This window comes from Cherax quadricarinatus, chromosome 73 (genome assembly GCF_038502225.1).
Source record: "Cherax quadricarinatus isolate ZL_2023a chromosome 73, ASM3850222v1, whole genome shotgun sequence".
In the NCBI taxonomy this organism is placed as follows: domain Eukaryota; kingdom Metazoa; phylum Arthropoda; class Malacostraca; order Decapoda; family Parastacidae; genus Cherax; species Cherax quadricarinatus.
Window position 1 is genome coordinate 7,611,466 of NC_091364.1, and position 19,415 is coordinate 7,630,880.

Here is a 19,415-nt window from a genome sequence, read left to right on the forward strand (position 1 = left end):
TCCCCCTTCGATACCTACCACTGTCATATCCACAAGTTGCTCTGGACCTATTAATTAAATGAAATATACATCACCAGGAATGCTGGTAAATATATAAATTTGTGGACTGTATATTAAAATTAAAAAATGATTATATATAAACACATATACATAACAGAAGGAGAATATCTTAAAATCATAACACTCACCAATTTGACTGGAGATTAATGTGTATATACTCAGAAAAACCTCACTCTAACTAAATCTATAAAAATAATGCTGGCCAGAATTACACACAAATCTAGAGAGCTTATCTGAGGTTCCTGGAGCTGTCTTGTCCAGTCGCCTGATATCTCAAGTTATGCAGGAATGCCCCTCAAGGAAGGTTCCTTGATGTTGGTGAGGGGCTTTTGATTTAGGGAATTGGATCTGTGCTCCAGTTCCCCGAATTAAGCCTGAATGCCTTCCACATCCCCCCCCCCAGGCACTGTATAATCCTCCGGGTTTAGCGCTTCCCCCTTGATTATAATAATAATATGCAGGAATGCATATCCACCAATTTCGCCTCCTATTTGAGAGGTGTCAGCACAATTTTAACCTCTAGAGCACGAAAAATTCTTCCCCATTCACCAACGTTTCTAATACAAATTCAAAACCAAGATGGCCAGTCTCGTCTGCGCAGACTCAGGCTTTGTTTTCTATGACATAAATATTATTAAATACAGTATGGCCATCTGTTTACATATAAATACTGAATTTCTGGAAAATATATACAGTATTTTCCACAGTTCAAATTAATAAATAAATAAATAAACGTTAGTAAATAACTGCTAAAGCGTGACACAAAGCCTCCTACCTTGACCCCCTGTTGAGCATATAGGGCGCAGGCTAATTTTCTAAGACTATTTGTTGGAAAAAATCGCGCCTTATATGCCAGAAAATACGGTATACGCCTCTTTGCGCTCGCCTATTTATGGTTGCTGGTGTCGAGTCTCAGCTACTGGCCCGTCTCTCTGTTGACTGCTACTGGGTCCATACTCTCCTGGTTGTGAACCCTATTGTACCTACTTTTAAATCTATGTATGGATCCCATTGCTTCTACTTCCTAACCACTAAGGTTAAAGAAATATTTCCTGACATCCCTGTGGCTCGTCTGTGTGTTTAGTGTCTAGCTGCTTCCTCGTGTATCTGAAATCCGTCCTCGACTTGCCTGTCCATTATGCGGACAGGGCACTAACGGCCCCTTTCAAGACTGGAGACTTATTTCCATTGGGTCTGACATTCGCTGTTTCTCTTTCCATTGGAATCAAGGATTCCAATGGAAAGAGTACAATTATCATACATAGTGTAAATTACATAGGATAACCCCAAAAAAGTCGGATAAAGGGACTTATTTCCATTGGAATCAAGGATTCCAATGGAAATAAGTCCCTTTATCCGAATTTTTTGGGGTTATCCTATGTAATTTACACTATGTATGATAATTGTACTCATGTGTACCTGAGCCTAAATAAACTTACTTATAATTCCAACCCAGAATTAGCCAACATATTTGGAAATAAGTCACTTTGATTTTTGGGGGGTTATCCTATGTAATCTACGCATATTCTGCTATGTATGATAACTTGTGTAACTGTATTTATGTGTACCTGTACCTGAATAAACTTACTATAGTGCCCCGTGGCCTGGTGGTAAAAGCTCTCACTTCACACATTGAGGGTCTGGGTTCGATTTCTGGCGAGGGTTGAACACTGAGCGTTTTTCCTTACACCGGTTGTCTATATTAACCCATCAGTACAAGATCGGTACCTGGGTGTTAGTGGACTGGTGTGGGTCGCATCCTGGGAGAAAACTGACCTAATTTGCGGGAAATGCTGAGCATAACAAGGGACTTTCTATATAGCAGTATGTCATTGATGTCAGCTAGGACTGTATACCTTGTACATGTACTTGTAGAAATAAAGATATTATATTATATTATATGCCCGTAATGCTATGCATACAAGTGGCTTTGGCATGCTGCTCTTACCTGTATTTTTTTTTGTACCTCTGTATGTATGTTCAAATTATTAAATAAATAAAGTTAGTTAGTTTAATATGTTTATTATGCACCCCATACCCATCCTGTGGGCGGTAGTCACCATATACCCATCCTGTGGGCGGTAGTCAAAAGATTACAGAGGTACATAATTGGTCCAGGGACTGGACTCCAAAGTTTTGATAGCTGAGCAAGTTACAGAGGTAATGAACTCACAATTTACAAAGGTAATGAACTCACAATTTACAAAGGTAATGAACTCACAATTTACAAAGGTAATGAACTCACAATTTACAAAGGTAATGAACTCCAGGTAATAAATAAATATTATATTATATTCAAGAGGGAGTGAGTTTTGTTTGCCCTTAACAACCCGCCAGCAGCTGTAGTGACAAACTTGTCTGGAATGTCTCAATTATTTTCTTCTCACCCTCGGTGGTTGGTTAAGGGTGTCTCAGCTATGCTCCAGGGACCTTCCTGGCTTTTCACAGAGCTCTCAACCCGGTGGTGTTGGTCCTTTACCGCCCATTTCTGGCTTATAAGCCAGGATTTAAGCCACCCAGGTGAGCGGGGAACCCACCTGGATCCTCACTATAGTTATCTAATCATTATTTAGACCCCTCAGTGGAAGGTCTTTGTTACCAGTGTTGCAGCGCTGTATAGCCCTTGTGGCTTAGCGCTTCTTTTTTATAATAATAATAATTTGTTACCAGTGAGCATTGGTGAGGGGCTCTTGATCTAGGGAATTGGATCTGTGCTCCAGTTCCCTGAATTAAGCCTGAATACCTTCCATATCCCCCCACAGGCACTGCATAATCCTACGGGTTTAACGCTCCCCTTTATAATAATAATGTTACCAGTGAGGGGCTCTTAATCCAAGGAATTGGACTTGCCCTCCCCTTCCTTGGATCGAACCTAAATGCCTCCAAAGCACTGTATGACCCATATAACTACTGCTCTCCCATAAATATAATAATATATAATCATGTTTATTATCACTATGTAACTAATTTCATTCCTATTATAATTTTTATTAGAATATTTATTTTGAATTGCCGAATACAGTTGGATCCCGTATCTACGGATTCGTTATCCATGGTTTTGGTTATTCACTTTACCGTGACCCAAAAATAACCCTTAGCTTTGCTTAACAATGGCCCCAAAGAGCAAAAATAGTGATGCTGGCAATTTTTCAAAGCCCCATGGCCTGATGGCTAAAGGTCTCGCTTCACACGGTGGATGTCCAGGTTCAGTTCCTGGAAAGGGTAGAAACATTGGGTGTGTCTCTTTACACCGGTTGTCTATGTTCACCCATCACAAAAATGGGTACCTGGGTGTTAGTTGATTGATGTGTGCTGCATTCTGAGACAAAACTGACCTAATTTTCCTGAAATTCTTAACATAACAAGTGGCTTTCTGTATAGTATGTCGTTCGTGTCAGCTAGGCCTGTATACCTTGTACATGTCCTTGTAGAAATAGATATATGTATATAAAAAAAAATAAAAGTATAGATATAAAGATATTATTATTAAATTTTTCCCATCAGTGAAAAAGTGTTAATTCTAGACTTATTTTGCATTATTTATCAATTAAACTTTTTCATGAAGATTAAAAGATTAAAGATTTTATTTCTTTACAAAGGTTAAAAATGTGTAATTACAATTTTGATTTGTTAAGTACGTACAAATATTTTAAGATAAGTAATGGGTGTACTCTGTGTGTATTTTACTTTTTATTGTTTTTAATGCCTAGTTCTATTGCTAACTTAATATATGTAAGTGTAAACTTATATGGCATTTATATGCATTTATAAGTGGAAAAAATGGTGTTCTGCTTTCCGCTGATGTAAGCTTTCCAGTGGTATCGTGGAACCTATCCCCTGTATAGGGTTCACTACTACCCACAGTTTCAGGTATCCATGGTAGGTCTTGGAGCACATCCCCTGCAGATATTGGGGGACAACTGTACTTTAAATATTGTATTATCTAAGTATTCTTAGGGTTTAGCACTTAGTTTTGATTGTAATAACAGTAGTGATAATAATAATGATCATCATCACAGCTTCTGGATCACTATGACATGGTCCTGGATGCACTGGAGGACAAACAAAATGCAGATGTATTATACATAGACTTTATGAAAGCCTTCGACAAGTGCAGTCATGGTGTAATAGCACACAAAATGCCTGATAAATAACAGGAAAAGTGGGTAGATGGATCTGTAACTTCCTTACAAATAGAACACAAAGAGTAATAGTAAACAGAGTCAGAGGCAGCTATAAGTAAGTTTGTTCAGGTATAGGTACACATAAATACAGTTATGTAAATTATCATACATTCATGTGGAAAAGCTCTGGTCCTTTTCCTCATCCTCATATCTAACATAGACAGAGATGTAAGCCATAGCACCGTGTCCTCATATACTGACGATACCAGAATTTTCATGACATTGTCATCCAATGAGGACACTGCAAATCTCCAAGCAGACATTTAACCAAGTCTTTAAATGGGCCTTGTCAGGTCCCAGAAACCATTCATCTCCATTCACTCCTATCTAACACACTCATGCACACTTGCTTGAAGTCCAAGCCCCTCGCCCACAAAACCTCTTTTACCCCCTCCCTCCAACTTTTCCTACCCCACCATAATTCCACTACAGATTTATACGCTTTCCAAGTCATTCAACTTTGTTCCATTCTCTCTAAATGACCAAATCACCTCAGCCACCCCTTTCAGCAACTCCACACCTCCTGATATCCACACTACAAATTTTCTGCATAATATTTACACCACACATTGCCCTTAGACACGACATTTTCACTGCCTCCAGCCTCCTCCTTGCTGCTGCATTTACAGCCCATACTTCACACCCATATAAGAGTGCTGGTATCACCATACTCTCATACGTTCTCTTTGCCTAAATGGATGACGTTTGTCTCCATAGATACGTCAAAGCACCACTCACCATTTTTCCTACATCATTTCTGTGGTTAACCTCGTCCTTCATAAACCCATTTGAACATATTCACTTCTTCCATACTCACTCCCTCCAATGTGATATCCAGTTTTTCATTATCTAAATCGTTTGATACCCTCATCACCTTACTCTTATCTATGTTCACTTCCAACTTTCTTCCTTTATATATACGTATATATATATATATATATATATATATATATATATATATATATATATATATACACACACACACACACACACACACACACACACATATACATATACATATATATATACACACACACACACACATACATGTACACACACATATACACACACACGCATATACACACACACGCATATACACACACACACGCATATACACACAAACACATACACACACACACACATATACACACACACACATATACACACACAAACACATACACACACATACACACACACACCAAACAGTGTGACCAGTGAAAGAAATACAGTGAATAGGGTACATTATTAACGAGAAGAAATTGAGGTGGATCTACGCCAGGGCGTACATCGAGCTGGATCTACTCCAGGACGTCACATCGACCTGGACAACCTACACTGCTACAACTGCACTACAAGTACTGTATCACCTATGAGTGGTTGTTTGGGTGTGGGGTCCAGGTTCCAATTTAACCGCCAAGCTGAATGTGAATGGTCTAACTCTCATAGCACGATAAAGAATAGGCACTCAAGTATTCAATAAGGTTTAGCAAATGGTATTCCATTGAACAAGGCGATTAACTCACTATAAGCAGGTGATATAGGCAACACTGCAAGGGAGTCAGGTCACATAGGTTGGGGACACAAGCGACAACTGAGAATCTACATTACACTCCAAGCACAAGCCACCTACTTTTCAGACACATAGTAAACCCACACATAATTCGACACATAATTACACACACACACACACACACACACACACACACACACACACACACACACACACACACACACCCACATACACACACACACACCCACACATACACACACACACACACACACACACACACACACACACACACACACACACACACACACACACACACACACACACACACACACACACACACACACACACACACACACACACACACACACACACACACACACACACACACACACTGTAAGTGGGGTAAGTCCCAGGAGGTTGGTCAGGTCACAAGAAGGTGTGGGCAGCCAAGAACCACTGAGACTTACCTTAAACGCACAAGCCACCTACCTTTCAGTACATAATAAACCCACACATAATTCCACACACAATTACACACAAAATTACACACTCACACACACACACACACACACACACACACACACACACACACACACACACACACACACACACACACACACACACACACATATCCAGACACACACACACTCCCCCCTCACCACCGACATCTCACTACTTCCCCTGATCCATCCCCTCCCTCGATCACCCTCCCCTCCCCCGTTCACCCCAAACCCTCCCCACCCCTCCCCACTCAGCTCCCAAATAGCCACAGTTCCTCCACTACTTCCCCCCCCACACTCTGACACACACACTACTAACCTAACATACAGAACTACATAGGTTTCCCACTCTGAGGCAATCAGGATAAAACAAAAATGGGTTGCCAGAGAGTAACAAGAAAAACCAAGGGACAGGAGGAGGAAAATGCACAGGAAGATTGGGCAGCAGAGCTCATAAAAAGGGATCATGAATGGGAAAAGAAACTAGAAGAACTTAGCATGAGAATGGAAGAGAGGATAGATATGGAAAGCAGGAAGTGGGAGGTGCATGTCAAAGCAGCAGAAGCTAGGATACAGAGTTTAGAAGAGGAACTGAAAAATCTGAAACAGCCTAAAGAACTAAAGAACATTTTGGGATTGACAACAGAGACTGCTACCTCAGCCACAAATAAGGGGACTGTAGGGAAAGAAGGGGCACAACTGCATGGAGATGCTCTATCAGAGGAGACTGTAGCAAATGAAAGAGCTAAGCTTTATGTGGAGGCCCTAACAGACAACAACAGAGCCCAAGGAAAGCCGAGAAGGGAAAATGACAGGCCACTGAGCCCAAGTACATTAGCCAGTGAAACTGATGAAAGGAAAGCTGCAGTGGAGGAAACCAAATTAAATGAGGGGATACACAGGGATATGCAGTGGGAGAATGAAAGGGTGAGGTCAGTCTTTGTGTATGGGCTCCAGGAAGTCGAAGGGGAAACATATGAAGCAAGAAAACAAGGGGAAAAAAAAGCAATTGAAAGCATCATGAAAGCAATAGGAGAAGACGATATGACCCAGCTGGAAAATTTTCGGAGAATAGGGGGGTTTGTAAAAAAAAGAACCCGGCCAGTGAGAGTGACCTTCAAGGCAGAAGCGACTCGGACCAGGATACTGCAGGAGAAAGCACGATTAAGGGACATGACGGCATACAGGAGGGTGTATCTCGACCGCGACAGAACACAAGAAGAAAGGAAGAAACTGAGAGAGATGGTACAAAGGCGAAAGGAGGAAAGAGAGGGGATGGAGAAGACAGACAGGAGATCCCAGACCCAGGAAGATCTAATACAGCCTCCCTCACAACTTTCTATAGAAGCCTCCCAACCAGGTCAACCCCAGTGCAACCAAACACTCTAAATCAAAACACCCATGCCACATCCAATGCCCCCACCCACTACATTACAAACTTCACCCCCACAGCAACAACCCATAGTTCCTCACCAGGTCTCCCACTTCCCCAACCCCAATATACTTCCCAGACCACAGTCTTAGAAAAGAAGTTGAAGGTGTGGTATACAAATGCAGATGGAATAACAAACAAGTATGAGGAGTGGCACGAAAGAATCAAAGAGACATCCCCAGACATAATAGCACTCACAGAAACAAAACTCACCAGAATAATAACAGATTCAATCTTTCCATCCGGATATCAAATCTTCAGGAAAGACAGAGGGAGGAGAGGGGGAGGAGGAGTTGCACTGCTCATTAAAAACCAGTGGGGTTTTGAGAAAATGGAAGGAATGGATGGCATGGGCGAAAGGGACTACTTAGTAGGAACAATCCAGTCTGAGGGACATAAGGTGATAATTGCAGTAATGTACAACCCACCACAGAACTGCAGGAGGCCAAGAGAAGAATACGATGAGAGCAACAGAGCAATGATCAACACACTAGCCGAGGTGGCCAGGAGAGCACACATGGGGGGAGCAAAGTTACTAGTTATGGGTGATTTCAATCACAAGGAGATTGACTGGGAAAACCTGGAGCCCCATGGGGGTCCCGAAACATGGAGAGCCAAGATGATGGATGTGGTACTGGAGAACCTCATGCATCAACATGTTAGAGACACTACCAGAGAGAGAGGAGAGGATGAACCAGCAAGGTTGGACCTTGTATTCACCATGAGTAGTTCAGACATCGAGGGTATCATGTATGAAAGGCCCCTGGGAGCTAGTGATCATGTGGTTCTGTGCTTCGACTACATAGTTGAGCTCCAAGTGGAGAGAGTAGCAGGAATAGGCTGGGAAAAACCAAACTACAAAAGGGGGAACTACTCAGGCATGAGGAACTTCCTTCAAGACATTCAGTGGGAGAGGGAACTGACAGGAAAACCAGTACAAGAAATGATGGACTATGTAGCAACAAAATGCAAGGAGGCAGAGGAGAGGTTTGTTCCCAAGGGAAACAGAAATAATGGGAAGAACAGAACGAGTCCTTGGTTCACCCAAAGGTGTAGGGAGGCAAAAACTAGGTGTACTAGAGAATGGAAAAGGTACAGAAGACAGAGAACTCAGGAAAATAAAGAAATCAGCCGAAGAGCCAGAAACGAATATGCACAGATAAGAAGGGAGGCTCAGAGACAATATGAAAATGACATAGCATCAAAAGTAAAGACTGACCCGAAGCTGTTGTACAGCCACATCAGGAGGAAAACAACAGTCAAGGACCAGGTAATCAGACTGAGGAAGGGTGATGGGGAATTCACAAGAAACGACCGAGAGGTATGTCAGGAGCTCAACACAAGATTTAAAGAGGTATTTACAGTGGAAACCAGTAGGACTCCAAGAAATCAGAACAGGGGGGCACACCAGCAAGTGCTGGATGAGGTACATATAACCAAGGAGGAGGTGAAGAAGCTGCTATGCGAACTTGACACCTCAAAGGCGGTGGGACCAGACAACATCTCTCCATGGGTCCTTAAAGAGGGAGCAGAGATATTGTGTGAGCCATTAACAAAGATCTTCAACACATCATTTGAAACTGGGCAACTCCCTGAGGTATGGAAAATGGCAAATGTAGTCCCAATTTTTAAAAAGGGAGACAGACATGAGGCACTAAACTACAGACCTGTATCTCTAACGTGTATAGTATGCAAGGTCATGGAGAAGATCATCAGGAGGAGAGTGGTGGGGCACCTGGAAAGAAACAAGTGTATAATTGACAACCAGCACGGTTTCAGGGAAGGAAAATCCTGTGTCACAAACCTACTAGAGTTTTATGACAAGATGACAGAAGTAAGACAAGAGAGAGAGGGGTGGATCGACTGCGTATTTTTGGACTGCAAGAAGGCTTTCGACACAGTTCCTCACAAGAGGTTACTGCAAAAGCTAGAGGACCAGGCACACATAACAGGAAAGGCACTGCAATGGATCAGAGAATATCTGACAGGGAGGAAACAACGAGTCATGGTACGCGACGAGGTGTCAGAGTGGGCGCCTGTGACAAGCGGGGTTCCACAGGGGTCAGTCCTAGGACCTGTGCTGTTCTTGGTATACGTGAACGACATAACGGAAGGGATAGACTCAGAAGTGTCCTTGTTTGCAGACGATGTGAAGTTAATGAGAAGAATCGAATCGGACGAGGATCAGGCAGGACTACAAAGAGATCTGGACAGGCTACAAGCCTGGTCCAGCAACTGGCTCCTTGAATTTAACCCTGCCAAATGCAAAGTCATGAAGATTGGGGAAGGGCAAAGAAGACCGCAGACACAATATAGTTTAGATGGCCAAAGACTGCAAACCTCACTAAAGGAAAAAGATCTGGGGGTGAGTATAACACCGAGCATATCTCCTGAGGCGCACATCAATCAGATAACTGCTGCAGCATACGGGCGCCTGGCAAACCTACGGATAGCGTTCCGATACCTCAGTAAGGATTCGTTTAAGACTCTGTACACCATCTACGTCAGGCCCATACTGGAGTATGCAGCACCAGTTTGGAATCCACACCTAGTCAAGCACGTCAAGAAATTAGAGAAAGTGCAAAGGTTTGCAACAAGACTAGTCCCAGAGCTACGGGGATTGTCCTATGAAGAAAGGTTGAGGGAAATCGGCCTGACGACACTGGAGGCCAGGAGGGTCAGGGGAGACATGATAACGACATATAAAATACTGCGCGGAATAGACGAGGTGGACAAAGACGGGATGTTCCAGAGATGGGACACAGACACAAGAGGTCACAATTGGAAGTTGAAGACTCAGATGAATCAAAGGGATGTTAGGAAGTATTTCTTCAGTCATAGAGTAGTCAGGCCGTGGAATAGCCTAGAAAGTGATGTGGTGGAGGCAGGAACCATACATAGTTTTAAGGCGAGATATGATAGAGCTCATGGGGCAGGGAGAGAGAGGACCTAGTAGCAATCAGCGAAGAGGCGGGGCCAGGAGCTGTGACTCGACCCCTGCAACCACAAATAGGTGAGTACAAATAGGTGAGTACATACACACATATACACACACACACACATGCATGCAGGGGATGAGATGAAAAGCTGTAAGCCTTCTCCCTGAAAGCTGGCTGCCTTGGATCAAACGTGTAGCGGATGCTACACGCCAAGGTATTGGTCCAGTGTGGGTAGATTGGTAAAGCACTGCGTACCTTGTCCTAAGGTTCGTAGGTTCGAGTCTCCTTCAGCCAGAGATCAGTGTTTTTATATATATATATATATATATATATATATATATATATATATATATATATATATATATATATATATTGTCTCCTCACTTAACAACGAAGCCCCGTTCCTAAGACCACGCCGTTAAACGAATTCATTGCTCAGTGAGGAGCATACTGTAATGGTAGTGGGTTTGGGTCAACTATCTTTGATATTGTTTTAATGTCACCTTTGCACCATTTATAATATTTCTGGTATATTTTTAAATGTTTATACAGTAGTGTACTGTATATTGAAATAAACAGAATAGAGGAAATCAGAATGATTTTGGCGAAATTATTGCATACACAAATTTTCGCTTGTCCTATATGGCAAGATGAGCATTGCTATTTAAGCCAAGATTGCAAGTTCTGCCTATTCGGCACGACATTTTATATATATATATATATATATATATATATATATATATATATATATATATATATATATATATATATATATATATATATATATATATATATATATATATATATATACATACATACATACATACATACATACTTCACACACTGAGTGTCCATGGTTCAATCCCCAGCAAAGGTGGAAGCACTGGGTGTGTTTTCTTATGCCTGTTGTCCCATTCACCTAGCAGGCAAGTAGGTTCCTTGGTGTTATTTGACTGGTGTGGGTTGCATCCTGGGGGACAAGATTGAGGACTCCAGTGAAAATAAAACACAGTCCCTTGATGATGCACTGCCTTTCTTGGGTGGCTAACCCTCCAAGGTTAAAAATCCAAACAAAATCTTAAAGTTATCACATTCTTTAATTTTTATTAGATTTTTTCAATTGCCAGAATAATCTTAATATAGTTTAATCTGAGTGTTCTTATTCCCATGTAACTTACGATTTTATCTGCTTCATGTATATTTGTTTAATATTTATGTAATTTATTTAATTGTGGAAATCAATATTGTCTTAACACTATTGTTAATGAAGAACTAGTAGAAATATCGACGTGGATAACTGCTAATAAACTTGCACTTAATACTGACAAAACCTTCTACATTCTGTTTGGGAACAGAACAGGTGCTGCCCAGCTGAATGAAATGATTGACAACACTCCTGTTGCTAGACATAATGAGGGCAAATTCCTGGGCCTTCACCTTGACAGCACCCTGAAATTCAACATCCATATCCAAAAATAACAAAACAAGTATCCAAAGCAGTTGGGATCCTCTCCAAGATACATTACTATGTACCACAGTCAGCCCTGCTCGCACTATACTATTCACTCGTATATCCCTACCTTACCTATGCTATTGGATCAACAGCAGCAACTCGCCTAAAGCCGATAATAACCCAACAGAAAGCCACAGTAAGAATTATCATGCAATCCAATGTAAGACAGCACACACCCCCACTCTTCAAAGACCTAAACCTTCTTACCGTACTATTGTGCAATCTCCATTTACAGAACCAAAAATTCTAATTTTAACCCAGAACTAAAACAATTTCTTGTTAGTTGCAACAGGACCCATGAACACAACACCAGACACAAAAATCTCTATGACATTCCCTGTGTCTGACTAAATCTATACAAAAATTCGATGTACATAAAAGGGCCCAGAATCTGGAACTCCCTGCCTGAAAACTCTAGAACTGCAGACTCAACCACCATTTTCAAAACTACTGTTAAAAAATGTCTCATTTCCCTAACACACCCCATCATCAGCTAACCAAATGAAAACTACCCAATTCTCTTTTTTGTATCTTACCTGGAGTTTACCTGGAGAGGGTTTCAGGTGTCAATGCCCCTGCAGCCCGGTCTGAAACCAGGCCTCATGGTGGATCAGGGTCTGATCAATGAGGCTGTTACTGCTTGCCGCACGCAAGCTGACATACGAACCACATCCCAGTTGGTCAGGTACTGACTTTAGGTGCCTGTCCAGTGCCTTCTTGAAGACAGCCAGGGTCTATTGGTAATCCCCCTTATGTATACTGGGAGGCAATTGAACAGTCTTGGGCCCCAGACACTTATTGCGTTGTCTCTGTGTACTCGTGGCACCCCTGCTTTTCATCGGGGGAATGTTGCATCTCCTGCCAAGTCTTTTGCTTTCATATGGAGTGATTTTCATATGCAGGTTTGGTACCAATCCTTCCAGGACCTTCCATTTGTATATTATCATGTATATCTCTCGCCTGCATTTGAGGGAATACAGATCAAAGACCTTCAACCGTTCCCAGTAGTTTACGTGCCTTATCGCACTTATGTGTGCTGTGAAAGTTCTTTGTACACTCTTCAGGTCTGCAATGTCACCAGCCTTGAAGGTGGCCGTTAGTGTACAGCAGTATTCCAGCCTAGAGAGCACAAGCAATTTGAAGAGAATCGTCATGGGCTTGGCGTCCCTAGTTTTGAAAGTTCTCATTATCCATCCTATCATTTTCCTAGCAGATGAGGTAGATACAATATAGACTTATCGTTATCTGTTTCCCCCATAATTTCCACCTACATCCACCCAAAGAACTATAAACATACAATTCCTAATATAGTTATTGCCTATTAAATCTTAAGTTAGTCTTGTTAAATCTTAAGTTAATCCTAAGTTTGCTAAGATACTCCTCCAGTATAGCTTTAATACAAACAATGTATCGTGCCAAGACAAATCGAATCCCATCACTGAATCTGCCATTTGTACTAATATTAAATGATTTGACTACCTAACTATTTTAAACCTAATTATGTACCTAACTGAGAATGTATCTAATTAAGTACCTAATATGTTCAAATGTACTGCTCAAATATGACCTATATCAAAATAGTGTAAGAATTAGTATTAGTCTGCCCGAAGTGCCTAGGCACGATAGCGGCCATCTTTGTATTTAAAATCTTATAACGTGTAAACCACACATTGTAAACTTTACAAGGAAATAAATATTTGTATTTATTTGTATTTATACTATAATATCCCATGGCTTGGTTGACAATGCACTTGCCTCTCACACCAAGTGTCTGTGGTTCAGTCCCCGGCCAGGTGGAAACATTGGGCATATTTCCTTACACTTGCTGTCCCTGTTCACCTAGCAGTAAGTAGGTATGTACTACAGAATAGGTATGTACTACAGGAGGTAGTACATATATACATGAATGTCCTATGAACATAGGACGTTCGTATATATATACAGTGGACCCCCGGTTAACGATTTTAATCCGTGCAAGAGGGCTCATCGTTATGCGAAATAATCGTTATGCGAATGAATTTTCCCCATAAGAAATAATGGAAATAAAATTAATCCGTGCAAGACGCCCAAAAGTATGAAAAAAAATTTTTTTTACCACATGAAATGTTAATTTTAATACACACAAACTGAAAAAGGCATGCACAATTAAATGACACTTACTTTTATTGAAGATCTGGTGATGATTGATGGGATGGGAGGAGGGGAGAGTGTGTGTTAGTGTTTAGAAGGGGAATCCCCTTCCATTAGGACTTGAGGTAGTAAGTCCTTTTCTGGGGTTACTTCCCTTCTTCTTTTAATGCCACTAGGGCCAGCTTCAGAGTCACTGGACTTCTTTCGCACAAGATATCTGTCCATAGTGGCCTGTACCTCTCGTTCCTTTATGACTTGCCTAAAGTGTTTCACAACATTGTCAGTGTAATAATCACCAGCACGGCTTGCAATAGCTGTGTGAGGGTGATTTTCATCCATGAAGGTTTGCACTTCAAGCCACTTAGCACAGATTTCCTTTATCTTTGTAGTAGGCAACTTCTTCAATTTCTCTCTCCCCTCCTCTGAACCAGTTTCCTCAGGTCTGGCCTCTTGCTCTTGAAGTTGATCTATCAGCTCATCAGTGGTTAGTTCTTCATTGTCCTCCTCCACCAACTCTTCCACATCCTCCCCACTAACCTCCAACCCCAAGGACTTTCCCAATGCCACAATGGATTCCTCAACTGGCACAGGATTCTCAGGGTTAGCCTCAAACCCTTCAAAATCCCTTTTGTCTACACATTCTGGCCACAGTTTCTTCCAAGCAGAGTTCAAGGTCCTCTTTGTCACTTCCTCCCAAGCCTTACCTATAAGGTTTACACAATTGAGGATATTAAAGTGATCTCTCCAAAACTCTCTTAGAGTCAGTTGAGTTTCTGAGGTCATTACAAAGCACCTTTCAAACAGAGCTTTTGTGTACAGTTTCTTGAAGTTGGAAATAACCTGCTGGTCCATGGGCTGCAGGAGAGGAGTGGTATTAGGAGGCAAAAACTTCACCTTAATGAAGCTCATGTCCCCATAAAGTCGCTCTGCCACGTCTGTAGGATGACCAGGGGCATTGTCTAACACCAGGAGGCACTTAAGTTCTAATTTCTTTTCAGTTAGGTAATTTTTCACATTGGGGGCAAATGCATGGTGTAACCAGTTATAGAAAAATTCCCTAGTGACCCATGCCTTACTGTTTGCCCTCCACAGCACACACAAATTATCCTTGAGGACATTCTTTTGCCTGAACGCTCTGGGAGTTTCAGAGTGATACACTAATAAAGGCTTCACTTTGCAATCACCAGTAGCATTGGCACACATCAACAAAGTAAGCCTGTCTTTCATAGGCTTATGTCCTGGGAGTGCCTTTTCCTCCTGAGTAATGTAGGTCCTGCTTGGCATTTTCTTCCAGAACAGGCCTGTTTCATCACAATTAAACACTTGTTCAGGTTTCAGTCCTTCAGTTTCTATGTACTCCTTGAATTCCTGCACATATTTTTCAGCCGCTTTGTGGTCCGAACTGGCAGCCTCACCATGCCTTATCACACTATGGATGCCACTACGCTTCTTAAATCTCTCAAACCAACCTTTGCTGGCCTTAAATTCACTCACATCATCACTAGTTGCAGGCATTTTTTTAATTAAATCCTCATGCAACTTCCTAGCCTTTTCACATATGATCGCTTGAGAGACGCTATCTCCTGCTATCTGTTTTTCATTTATCCACACCAATAAGAGTCTCTCAACATCTTCCATCAATTGCGATCTTTGTTTCGAAAACACAGTTGAACCTTTGGCAAGAACAGCTTCCTTGATTGTCTTTCTGGTGCCCACAATAGTAGCGATGGTTGATTGGGGTTTCTTGTACAGCTTGACTAGGTCGGCTATACGCACTCCACTTTCATACTTATCAATTATCTCTTTCTTCATCTCTATAGTAATTCTTACCCTTTGAGGTGTAGGGTTGGCACTAGAAGCTTTCTTGGGGCCCATGGTCACTTATTTTCCAGAAACAGCACCGAAAATACTGTAATAATACGAAATATTCCGAGTGTATGCTTGGATGTTACCGCGGAGGCTGGCTGGTAAACAATGGGACGGAGCGGCACATGTGAGGCTGGCTGAGGGCACATTGGACGCGTCTCGGACGAAAATCGGTATGCGGGTTTTTAATCGGTATGCGCGGCAAAAATTTTGCGATAAAAGTAATCGTTATGCGGAAAAATCGCTATGTGATGCCATCGTTATGCGGGGGTCCACTGTATATATATATGTACAAGTACAGCCGCTCCTCACTTAAAAATGGAGTTCCGTTCCTAAAACCACATTGGTAAACAAATTCGCCGCTAAGCAAGGAGCATACTATAATGGTAGTGGGTTTGTGTCAGCCATCTTTGATATTGTTTTAATGTCACCTTTGCACCATTTATAACATTTTTAGTATATTTTTAAATGTTTATACAGTAGTGTACTGTATATTGTAATAAACAGAATAGAAGAAATCAACTCTAATATGCATTATTTAGGTATGCATACTGGTCAGAGAGCCTGTCGTAAGTCCAAGTCATTAGTAAACGAGTACATCGCTAAGTGAGGAGAGGCTGTACATATATTGTACACAGTGCAGGTACCTGGGTGTTAGTCACCTTATACCTGCTGTCTTTGTTCACCTAGCAGTAAGTAGGTACCTGAGTGTTAGTTGACTGATGTGGGTTGCATCCTGGGGGACAAAATTGAAGGACCCCAGTAAAAATAAAACAAACACTCCTAGATGATGCACTGATATTCATGGGTTATCCTGGGTGGCTAACCCTCCCCCGGGTTAAAAATCGAACAAATCTTATCTTATAGTCCTTTTAGATGTAAGTTAGGTTTCAGCTAGCCCGATATGCTCTGCATAACTAAGGGGCTCTCCATGTGGATGATGTCATCCAATTTTGTACAAACAATGTATCATATGGAAGTGATTGATTGATAAAGGATATGGTCATCCTTATAAATTGAATTTGATAATGTGGAACTGTATGATCCAGCAATGTTAATATGAAATATGAATATGCTTAGTGATGCTGCAATCATTCAGTAATATAGTACTGTACTTGCTGGTCAGTAATGTCTATTTGAAAGTAATATTTTTATATTTGCTTAATGCTTATCCTTGTGTATAATACTGTAAGGATAATTTTTATTTTATTTCAGGCATGATGATGTGAATGACTGTGCAGCGAGTTAATGCTCAGCATCCAGAGATGACTAAACCATTCTGAAAGCAAATATACAGTACTACTGGAAACTGCCTGGGGATCCAGTGGTAAGAAAGAAATGTGTAAAGATACCAGACTTGTTTATAGTTTGCGCTCGCCTGTTATTAGCTGAATGATGTATGCACTCCTTTACGAGGATGGTGCATAGTCACAATTTTGGAGGCAGCCGAAAGGTAATGAGAGGTAGTGTTTGTCACAAATGTAAGTTTATTTAGGTACAGGTATAATTATCATACCTGGTAATATAATATAATATATATACAGTGGACCCCCGCATAACAATCAGCTCCCAACTTGACCAATTATGTAAGTGTATTTTTGTAAGTGCTTCTGTAGGTGTATTTGTGGGGGTCTGAAACGGACTAATCTAATTCACAATATCTCTTATGGGAACAAATTGGGTCTATAACGGCACCCAAACAGACTTCTGGATTGAAATATCATTATCCGGGGGTCCACTGTGTGTGTGTGTATATATATATATATATATATATATATATATATATATATATATATATATATATATATATATATATATACAGGAAGGCCCCGCTTTACGGCGTTTCACTTTACGGCGTTCCGCTAATACGGACATTTCAAATTATGACCAAAACTCACTATACGGCTCCCCCCACCTGACTTTCTAATACGGTCACCGTGCCCCACCCTGTTTGTTTACATTCTCCATGAGCTCAGTAAGCACTAAGTCTCTCCATTTTGTCTGGAAACTCCAAAATTTCAAATGTTTTTAAAAGTTATTTCATATTTTATATATACTCTGATAATTATACTTATGTATACCTGTACCTAAATAAACTTACATACATCGAGTCATTTAAATGTCGTATATTACGTTAATATACACATTTTCATTAATCCATCCATGATATTTTTTTCAAAATCATATAATAAACACGATGCATAACATATAAATAAGATAAATACACCCCACAGTAGAATAAATAAACAAATGTGAGATGTCGTAGCAGACGACTTGCACAAGTGGTGATAATAACAATACTGAGTCTCATTAAATGTCGTATATTACGGTAATATACACATTTTCATTAATCCATCCATGATATTTTTTTCAAAATCATATAATAAACACGATGCATAACATATAAATAAGATAAATACACCCCACAGTAGAATAAATAAACAAATGTGAGATGTCGTAGCAGACGACTTGCACAAGTGGTGATAATAACAATACCGAGTCTCATTAAATGTCGTATATTACGGTAATATACACATTTTCATTAATCCATCCATGATATTTTTTTCAAAATTATATAATAAACACGATACATAACATAAAAAGATGATAAATACACCCCACAATAGAATAAATAAACATAAATATAAGATGTGGGAGCCACATAACTTGTACAAGTGACGCCAAGAATAACATTTTCTCTAATCTAACATAAGAGTAAATGTGTTACTGGGGGTAACTGTAGAAAATTATTCCTTTCGTATGTATGTAAGTAAGTTTATTCAGGTATACACAAATACAGTTACATAGATTATCATACATAACAACATACGTGTAGAGAACCTAGGATAACCCAAAAAAGTCAGTGTGACTTATTTCCATTGCCTTCACTCAGAGCTTCATTTCTTCTCAAAATGATGTTACATGAGAATGGGAGTGTTCTTCTTTATTAATTCTACCGTATCAATGTAGAGACAACCTGTACACAATGTAACTTGTACACAAACCAGACGTGTACACTTCGTTTGTTTACAAAACTTACCTTCGCCTGGTTTGTTTACATAACTGCGCCTGCCCCCTCTCATGTATTCATTCTTTCTCTCTCTCATTTATTCGTTTTATCTCATTTACTTACTCCTGACCCTACATTAAGACTACAAATATTTTAAGGTAAGTAATGAGTGAACTGTATATACATTTTATCGCTCTGGGATGCTTAAATATCATAGAATAGTATGTGTGGGTGGGGTGGCCTGGTGAGGCTATTACAATACATACCACAC

The 19,415-nt window shown here is 40.6% G+C and overlaps 1 long non-coding RNA gene across 1 annotated transcript in view; it reads left to right on the forward strand.

Annotated features, from left to right (window-relative positions):
* Window positions 1-2,387: 2,387 nt before the first annotated feature.
* LOC138854896 (uncharacterized) overlaps window positions 2,388-19,415 on the forward strand; it is a 58,242-nt gene continuing 41,214 nt past the window's right edge. Inside the window, exons 1-2 of the long non-coding RNA XR_011394054.1 lie at window positions 2,388-2,580; window positions 17,350-17,461. This is a non-coding gene — a long non-coding RNA (uncharacterized lncRNA). The remainder of the gene's footprint in view (window positions 2,581-17,349; window positions 17,462-19,415) is intronic.